Source organism: Lolium perenne, chromosome 4, assembly GCF_019359855.2.
Source record: "Lolium perenne isolate Kyuss_39 chromosome 4, Kyuss_2.0, whole genome shotgun sequence".
Lineage (NCBI taxonomy): Eukaryota > Viridiplantae > Streptophyta > Magnoliopsida > Poales > Poaceae > Lolium > Lolium perenne.
The window spans coordinates 10,283,897-10,292,895 of NC_067247.2; positions in this window are offsets into that span (position 1 = coordinate 10,283,897).

Sequence of the window (8,999 nt, forward strand, 5' to 3'; positions counted from 1 at the left end):
TCATATGAATCTCAATCATGTAAGGCAGCTCATGAGATTATTGTATTGAAGTACATAGGAGAGAGATGAACCACATAGCTACCAGTACAGCCCCGAGCCTCGATGGAGAACTACTCCCTCCTCATGGGAGCAGCAGCGGTGATGAAGATGGCGGTGGAGATGGCAGCGGTGTCGATGGAGAAGCCTTCCGGGGGCACTTCCCCGTTCCGGCGGCGTGCCGGAACAGAGACTCCTGTCCCCCAGATCTTGGCGTCGCGATGGCGGCAGCTCCGAAGGTTTCTGGGTTTCATCGAACGTATCAGTGTTTTCGATCCAGGGGCATTATATAGGCGAAGAGGCGGCGCAGGAGGGCTTCTGGGGGGCCCACACCATAGGGCGGCGCGGCCCCCCCTCTGGCCGCGCCAGGGTGTGGTGTGGGGCCCCCAGGGCTTCCCTCTGGCGGCTCTCGGGTGTTCTGGATGGTTCCGGGAAAAATAGGAACCTGGGCGTTGATTTCGTCCGATTCCGAGAATATTTCGTTACTAGGATTTCTGAAACCAAAAACAGCAGAAAACAGGAACTGGCACTTCGGCATCTTGTTAATAGGTTAGTTCCAGAAAATGCACGAATATGACATAAAGTGTGCATAAAACATGTAGATAACATCAATAATGTGGCATGGAACATAAGAAATTATCGATACGTCGGAGACGTATCAGCATCCCCAAGCTTAGTTCTGCTCGTCCCGAGCAGGTAAAACGATAACAAAGATAATTTCTGGAGTGACATGCCATCATAAACTTGATCATACTATTTGTAAAGCATATGTAGTGAATGCAGCGATCAAAACAATGTATATGACATGAGTAAACAAGTGAATCATATAGCAAAGACTTTTCATGAATAGCACTTCAAGACAAGCATCAATAAGTCTTGCATAAGAGTTAACTCATAAAGCAATAATTCATAGTAAAAGCATTGAAGCAACACAAAGGAAGATTAAGTTTCAGCGGTTGCTTTCAACTTATAACATGTACATCTCATGGATATTGTCAACATAGAGTAATATAATAAGTGCAATAAGCAAGTATGTAGGAATCAATGCACAGTTCACACAAGTGTTTGCTTCTTGAGGTGGAGAGAAATAGGTGAACTGACTCAACATTGAAAGTAAAAGAATGGTCCTCCATAGAGGAAAAGCATCGATTGCTATATTTGTGCTAGAGCTTTGATTTTGAAAACATGAAACAATTTTGTCAACGGTAGTAATAAAGCATATGTATCATGTAAATTATATCTTACAAGTTGCAAGCCTCATGCATAGTGTACTAATAGTGCCCGCACCTTGTCCTAATTAGCTTGGACTACCGGATCATCACAATGCACATGTTTTAACCAAGTGTCACAAAGGGGTACCTCTATGCACTTTGTACAAAGGTCTAAGGAGAAAGCTCGCATTGGATTTCTCGCTATTGATTATTCTCAACTTAGACATCCATACCGGGACAACATAGACAACAGATAATGGACTCCTCTTTTATGCATAAGCATGTAACAACAATTAATAATTTTCTCATTTGAGATTGAGGATATATGTCCAAAACTGAAACTTCCACCATGGATCATGGCTTAAGTTAGCGGCCCAATGTTCTTCTCTAACAGTATGCATGCTTAACCATAAGGTGGTAGATCGCTCTTACTTCAGACAAGACGAACATGCATAGCAACTCACATGAAATTCAACAAAGAGTAGTTGATGGCGTCCCCAGTGAACATGGTTATCGCACAACAAGCAACTTAATAAGAGATAAAGTGCATAATTACATATTCAATACCACAATAGTTTTTAAGCTATTTGTCCCATGAGCTATATATTGCAAAGGTGAATGATGGAATTTTAAAGGTAGCACTCAAGCAATTTACTTTGGAATGGCGGAAAATACCATGTAGTAGGTAGGTATGGTGGACACAAATGGCATAGTGGTTGGCTCAAGTATTTTGGATGCATGAGAGGTATTCCCTCTCGATACAAGGTTTAGGCTAGCAAGGCTATTTGAAACAAACACAAGGATGAACCGGTGCAGCAAAACTCACATAAAAGACATATTGTAAACATTATAAGACTCTACACCGTCTTCCTTGTTGTTCAAACTCAATACTAGAAATTATCTAGACCTTAGAGAGACCAATTATGCAAACCAAATTTTAGCATGCTCTATGTATTTCTTCATTAATGGGTGCAAAGTATATGATGCAAGAGCTTAAACATGAGCACAACAATTGCCAAGTATCACATTACCCAAGACATTATAGCAATTACTACATGTATCATTTTCCAATTCCAACCATATAACAATTTAACGAAGAAGAAACTTCGCCATGAATATTAAAAGCTAAGAACACATGTGTTCATATGAACCAGCGGAGCGTGTCTCTCTCCCACACAAGCATGGTGTAATCCAATTTATTCAAACACAAACAAAAATAAAAGCATACAGACGCTCCAAGTAAAGCACATAAGATGTGACCGAATATAAATATAGTTTCAAGAGAAGGAACCTGATAATTTGTCGATGAAGAAGGGGATGCCTTGGGCATCCCCAAGCTTAGACGCTTGAGTCTTCTTGAAATATGCAGGGGTGAACCACCGGGGCATCCCCAAGCTTAGAGCTTTCACTCTTCTTGATCATAGTATATCATCCTCCTCTCTTGACCCTTGAAAACTTCCTTCACACCAAACTTCTCATAAACTTCATTAGAGGGGTTAGTACATAATCAAAAACTCACATGTTCAGAGGTGACACAATCATTCTTAATACTTCTGGACATTGCTCAAAGCTACTGGAAGGTAATGGAACAAAGAAATCCACCCAACACAGGGAAAGAAGCAATGCGAAATAAAAGGCAGAATCTGTCAAAACAGAACAGTCCGTAAAGACAAATTTTTAATAAATACTTCCGTTGCTCAGATCAGAAAACTCAAAACTAATGAAAGTTGCGTACATATCTGAGGAACACGCACGTAAATTGGCATATTTTTTTGATTTTTCTACAGAGAAAACAGCCCAGATTCGTGACAGATAGAAATCTGTTTCTGCGCAGAAATCCAAATCTAGTATCAACCTTCGATTAGAGACTTTACTTGGCACAACAAAACACAAAACTAAGATAAGGAGAGGTTGCTACAGTAGTAAACAACTTCCAAAACACAAAATAAAAACAAAGAACTGTAGCAAAATAACACATGGGTTATCTCCCAAGAAGTTCTTTCTTTATAGCCATTAAGATGGGCTCAGCAGTTTTAATGATGCACTCGCAAGAAATAGTAGTTGAAGCAAAAGAGAGCATCAAGAGGCAAATTGAAAACACATTTAAGTCTAACATGCTTCCTATGCAAAGGAATCTTGTAAATAAACAAGTTCAAGAAGCATAATGCAACAAGCATAGAAAGATAAAACAAGTGTAGCTTCAAAAATTTCAGCACATAGAGAGGTATTTTAGTAACATGAAAATTTCTACAACCATATTTTCCTCTCTCATAATAACTTTCAGTAGCAACATGAGCAAACTCAACAATATAACTATCAAATGAAACATTCTTATCATGAGTCTCATGCATAAAATTATTACTCTCCACATAAGCATAATCAATTTTATTAGTTGTAGTGGGTGCAAATTCAACAAAGTAGCTATCAAATATAGGAGGCATATTGTAATCATAATCAAATTTACTCTCCATAGTAGGTGGCAACAAAAGACTACTATCATTATAATCATCATAAATAGGAGGCAAAGTATCATCAAAGAAAATTTTCTCCTCAATGCTTGGGGGACTAAAAAGATCATGAAAACCAGCTTCCCCAAGCTTAGAACTTTCTATATCATTATCAACAATGGTGTTCAAAGCGTTCATACTAATATTACTACCAGCATGCAAATAAGATTCCATAGGTTTTTTAATTTTCGCATCAAACAATCCATGTTTTAAATCAGGAAATAGAATAAGAAGATCATTCTTGTCCATTATGCCAAACTAGTGTAAACAAGAAACAAAAAGATGCAATTGCAGGATCTAAAGGAAATAGCTTTGAGTACTTACGGCGCCAGAAAATAGCTTAGTAGCCAAAGTCCGGAGTGTGAGTACCTTTTACCTTTCCTCCCCGGCAACGGCGCCAGAAAAATAGCTTGATGTCTACTTCCCCCTCCTTTTCCTGTAGACAGTGTTGGGCCTCCAAGAGCAGAGGTTTGTAGAACAGCAGCAAGTTTTCCCTTAAGTGGATCACCCAAGGTTTATCGAACTCAGGGAGGAAGAGGTCAAAGATATCCCTCTCATGCAACCCTGCAACCACAAAGCAAGAAGTCTCTTGTGTCCCCAACACACCTAATAGGTGCACTAGTTCGGCGAAGAGATAGTGAAATACAGGTGGTATGAATAAGTATGAGCAGTAGCAACGGTGCCAGAAAATAGCTTGCTGGCGTGTAGTTGATGGTGGTAGTATTGCAGCAGTAGTAACACAGTAAAACAGTAAACAAGCAGCGATCGCAGTATTTAGGAACATGGCCTAGGGATTTGACTTTCACTAGTGGACACTCTCTCAACATTGATCACATAACAGAATAGATAAATGCATACTCTACACTTTTGTTCGATGATGAACACATTGCGTAGGATTACACGAACCCTCAATGCCGGAGTTAACAAGCTCCACAATTAATGTTCATATTTTAGTAACCTTATAGTGTAAGATAGATCAAAAGACTAAACCAAGTACTAACATAGCATGCACACTGTCACCTTCATGCATATGTAGGAGGAATAGATCACATCAATACTATCATAGCAATAATTAACTTCGCAATCTACAAGAGATCATGATCATAGCATAAACCAAGTACTAACACGGATGCACACACTGTCACCATTACATCGTGCAAGAGGAATAGACTACTTTAATAACATTGCTAGAGTAGCACATAGATAAATTGTGATACAAATACATTGCAATCATAAAGAGATATAAATAAGCACCTCACTATGCCATTCAACAGTGAATAAGTATTCTGTGAAATATAGCCTAAGAGACCCACACGGTGCACACACTGTCACCTTTACACACGTGGGACAAGGAGTCTCCGGAGATCACATAAGTAAAACTCACTTGACTAGCATAACGACATCTAGATTACAAGCATCATCATATGAATCTCAATCATGTAAGGCAGCTCATGAGATTATTGTATTGAAGTACATAGGAGAGAGATGAACCACATAGCTACCGGTACAGCCCCGAGCCTCGATGGAGAACTACTCCCTCCTCATGGGAGCAGCAGCGGTGATGAAGATGGCGGTGGAGATGGCAGCGGTGTCGATGGAGAAGCCTTCCGGGGGCACTTCCCCGTTCCGGCGGCGTGCCGGAACAGAGACTCCTGTCCCCCAGATCTTGGCGTCGTGATGGCGGCGGCTCTGGAAGGTTTCTGTGGGTTTCGTCGAACGTATCAGGGTTTTCGATCCAGGGGCATTATATAGGCGAAGAGGCGGCGCAGGAGGGCTTCTGGGGGGCCCACACCATAGGGCGGCGCAGCCCCCCCTCTGGCCGCGCCAGGGTGTGGTGTGGGCCCCCCAGGGCTTCCCTCTGGCGGCTCTCGGGTGTTCTGGATGGTTCCGGGAAAAATAGGAACCTGGGCGTTGATTTCGTCCGATTCCGAGAATATTTCGTTACTAGGATTTCTGAAACCAAAAACAGTAGAAAACAGGAACTGGCACTTCGGCATCTTGTTAATAGGTTAGTTCCAGAAAATGCACGAATATGACATAAAGTGTGCATAAAACATGTAGATAACATCAATAATGTGGCATGGAACATAAGAAATTATCGATACGTCGGAGACGTATCAGGGCCCGAGTGCCATGATCTCAGATCTGAACATGTTATTGTTTCATCATGATATTCATTGTTTATTGATCTTACCTGCAAGTTGTATACACATGTCGCTGTTCGGAACCAATGGCCCCGAAGTGACAGAAATCGGGACAACCGGAGGGAATGGTAGCGATGTGAGGATCACATGTGTTCACGGAGTGTTAATGCTTTGCTCCGGTACTCTATTAAAAGGAGTACCTTAATATCCAGTAGTTTCCCTTGAGGCCCGGCTGCCACCGGCTGGTAGGACAAAAGATGTTGTGCAAGTTTCTCATTGCGAGCACGCACGACTATATATGGAACACATGCCTATTGATTGCTTTGTACTTGGACACCGTTTTATTATTATCTGCAAATGCCCTGCTATGATTGTTACATGAGTTTCTCTCATCCATGCAACGCCCGTCATCCGTCCCCGTGCCTACAGTATTTTAATCCTGCTGTTTACTAAAATCACTACTGCTGTCTTTGTTACTCTGCTGCTGTTATTTCACTCATCGCTACTGCTATAAAACACGTTACTATCGATAAACTCTTGCGAGCAAGTCTGTTTCAGTGTGCAGCTGAATTGACAACTCATTGTTAAGGCTTCCAAGTGTTCTTTGTCTCCCCTTGTGTCGAATCAATAAATTGGGTTTTACTTCCCTCGAAGACTGTTGCGATCCCCTATACTTGTGGGTCATCAAGACTATTTTCTGGCGCCGTTGCCGGGGAGCATAGCTTTATTTGGAAGTTCACTTGGATTAATATTGTTCGCTGCAAATTCTCCATCATGGGTAAACCTCGCGATACTAAGATCGCCATATTGCCATCCACTACAAGAAAAGGTACAATTCTGAGTACCTCCGCTACACTTGATTCACCATCTGTGATTGATAAACTTGTTTCACCGCCACATGCTTCACATGCGGGTACTTCTGCTGAATCTGAAAACTCTCATAATATTGATAATATTTCTACTGTGCTTGATGATAGTGGTTCATTGGGATCCTTTCTAGATGCTACGATTGCTAGGTCTAGACAAATTGAAAATACTGAAACTCCTAATGAAAATGCTACTACACCTGTTAATTCACCTGAACTTGATTATTTTAGTGATGATCCTGATGAAGATTATGTGGAGCTTAATGATGATTTTATTGAAAAATGCAATGCTACTACTGATGCAAGAAAAATTAAAAAGTTGCTTGCAGAACATGCTGTTAGATATAAACTGTCTCCTGATCCTAAGTTTGCCACATCTCCTATAAACATTAAGGATAAAGATTATGATTTTTCTCTTGATTTATCTCATATAGCTATTGTTGAGAAAACACCCTTTTGTGGTACTGAAAAAGAAAGTGCTGTTGAACATATGACTGAGTTATCTACTCTAAGTAGCTTGTTTTCTGATGATGTCAAGATGCGTACTTACTTTGTTGCTAAAATCTTTCCATTCTCATTAAAGGATGACGCTAAAACTTGGTATAATAGTTTGCCACCTAATTCTATTAAAAGTCCAAAAGAATTGCTTGATGTTTTCTTCCGTAAATACTTTCCTGCTAGTGCTCAACATATCGCTTTGCAGAGAATTTATAATTTTGACCAGGGAGATGGAGAGAAATTGCCTGAGGCTTGGGCGAGATTCTGCTCTCTTATTAGAGCTCGGCCCGATCATGATTTGGAAAAGCATGATTTACTTGATATATTTTATAGTGGACTAACCATTGAGTCTAGGGCATACCTGGATAGTTGTGCTGGTTGTGTTTTCAGGAAAAGAACTCCAGACGACGCTGAAGAATTATTGGCTAAAATAGGCCGGAATCATGATGATTGGACTACGCCTGAACCAACTCCAACGCCAATATTAAAGAAGAGGGGTTTAATTAAATTAAATGATGAAGATATGAGGGAAGCCAAGAAGTCTCTCAAGGAGAAAGGTATTAAATCTGAAGATGTGAAGAATCTTCCTCCCATAGAAGATATATGTGAGATAATTCCCCCTTCATCCATGATTGAGGTAAACTCCCTTCAGCGCTTTACTAGGGAAGATATTCCGTATTCAAAACCTCCTGCACAATGCTTAGATGAGTTTAATAATTATATTGTTAAGCAAGAAAATTTTAATATGAGAGTAGAGAATCATTTAATGGAAAATTCTCGAGCTATTAATGAACTGCATGGTATTGTGGAGAGAACCTCCAATGATGTTAAGATGCTTGTTAAACATTTTCATATGATTCAAACTCAAATTGATCAACTCACTAAAGTGCAAAATGACTTGTTGGGGAATAATTCTAAAGAGAAACATGCTTATGAAGTAACAACTAGAGGTGGTGTCTCTACCCAGGATCCTCTATATCCTGAAGGGCATCCCAAAAGAATTGAACAAGATTCTCAACGCATTGAACCTAGTGCTCATTCTAAGAAGAAAAAGAAAAAAAAACATAAGAATGTTGTAGAATCCTCTGAACCTGTTAATGATCCTAATAGTATTTCTATTTCTGATGCTGAAACTGAAAGTGGTAATGAACATGATAAAGATAATGATAAGAATGATACTCCTGATAAAGAAGAGGTTGAAGAAGAACCTGAAAAGCATGCTAAAAATAAAAAGTATACTAAAGAAGATTTTATTGCTGAGAAACATGGTAATGAAAGAGAACCTTGGGTGCAAAAGCAAATGCCTTTTCCCGCTAAGAAACTAAAATCAAAGGAAGAAGAACACTATAATAAATTTTGTGACTGGATGAAACCTTTATTCTTGCAAATCCCTTTGACTGATGCTATTAAATTGCCTCCTTATTCAAAGTATATGAAAGATATTGTTACTAACAAAAGGAAAATCCCCAATGAGGAAATTTCCACTATGCTTGCTAATTACTCTTTCAATGGTAAAGTGCCAAAGAAGTTGGGCGACCCAGGTATACCTACTATTCCTTGTTCCATTAAGAATAATTATGTTAAAACTGCTCTATGTGACTTGGGAGCCGGTGTTAGTGTTATGCCTTTTTCTCTTTATAAGAGACTTTACTTAGATAAGTTGATACCTACTGATATATCTTTGCAAATGGCTGATAAATCTACTGCTATTCCTGTTGGTATATGTGAGGATGTTCC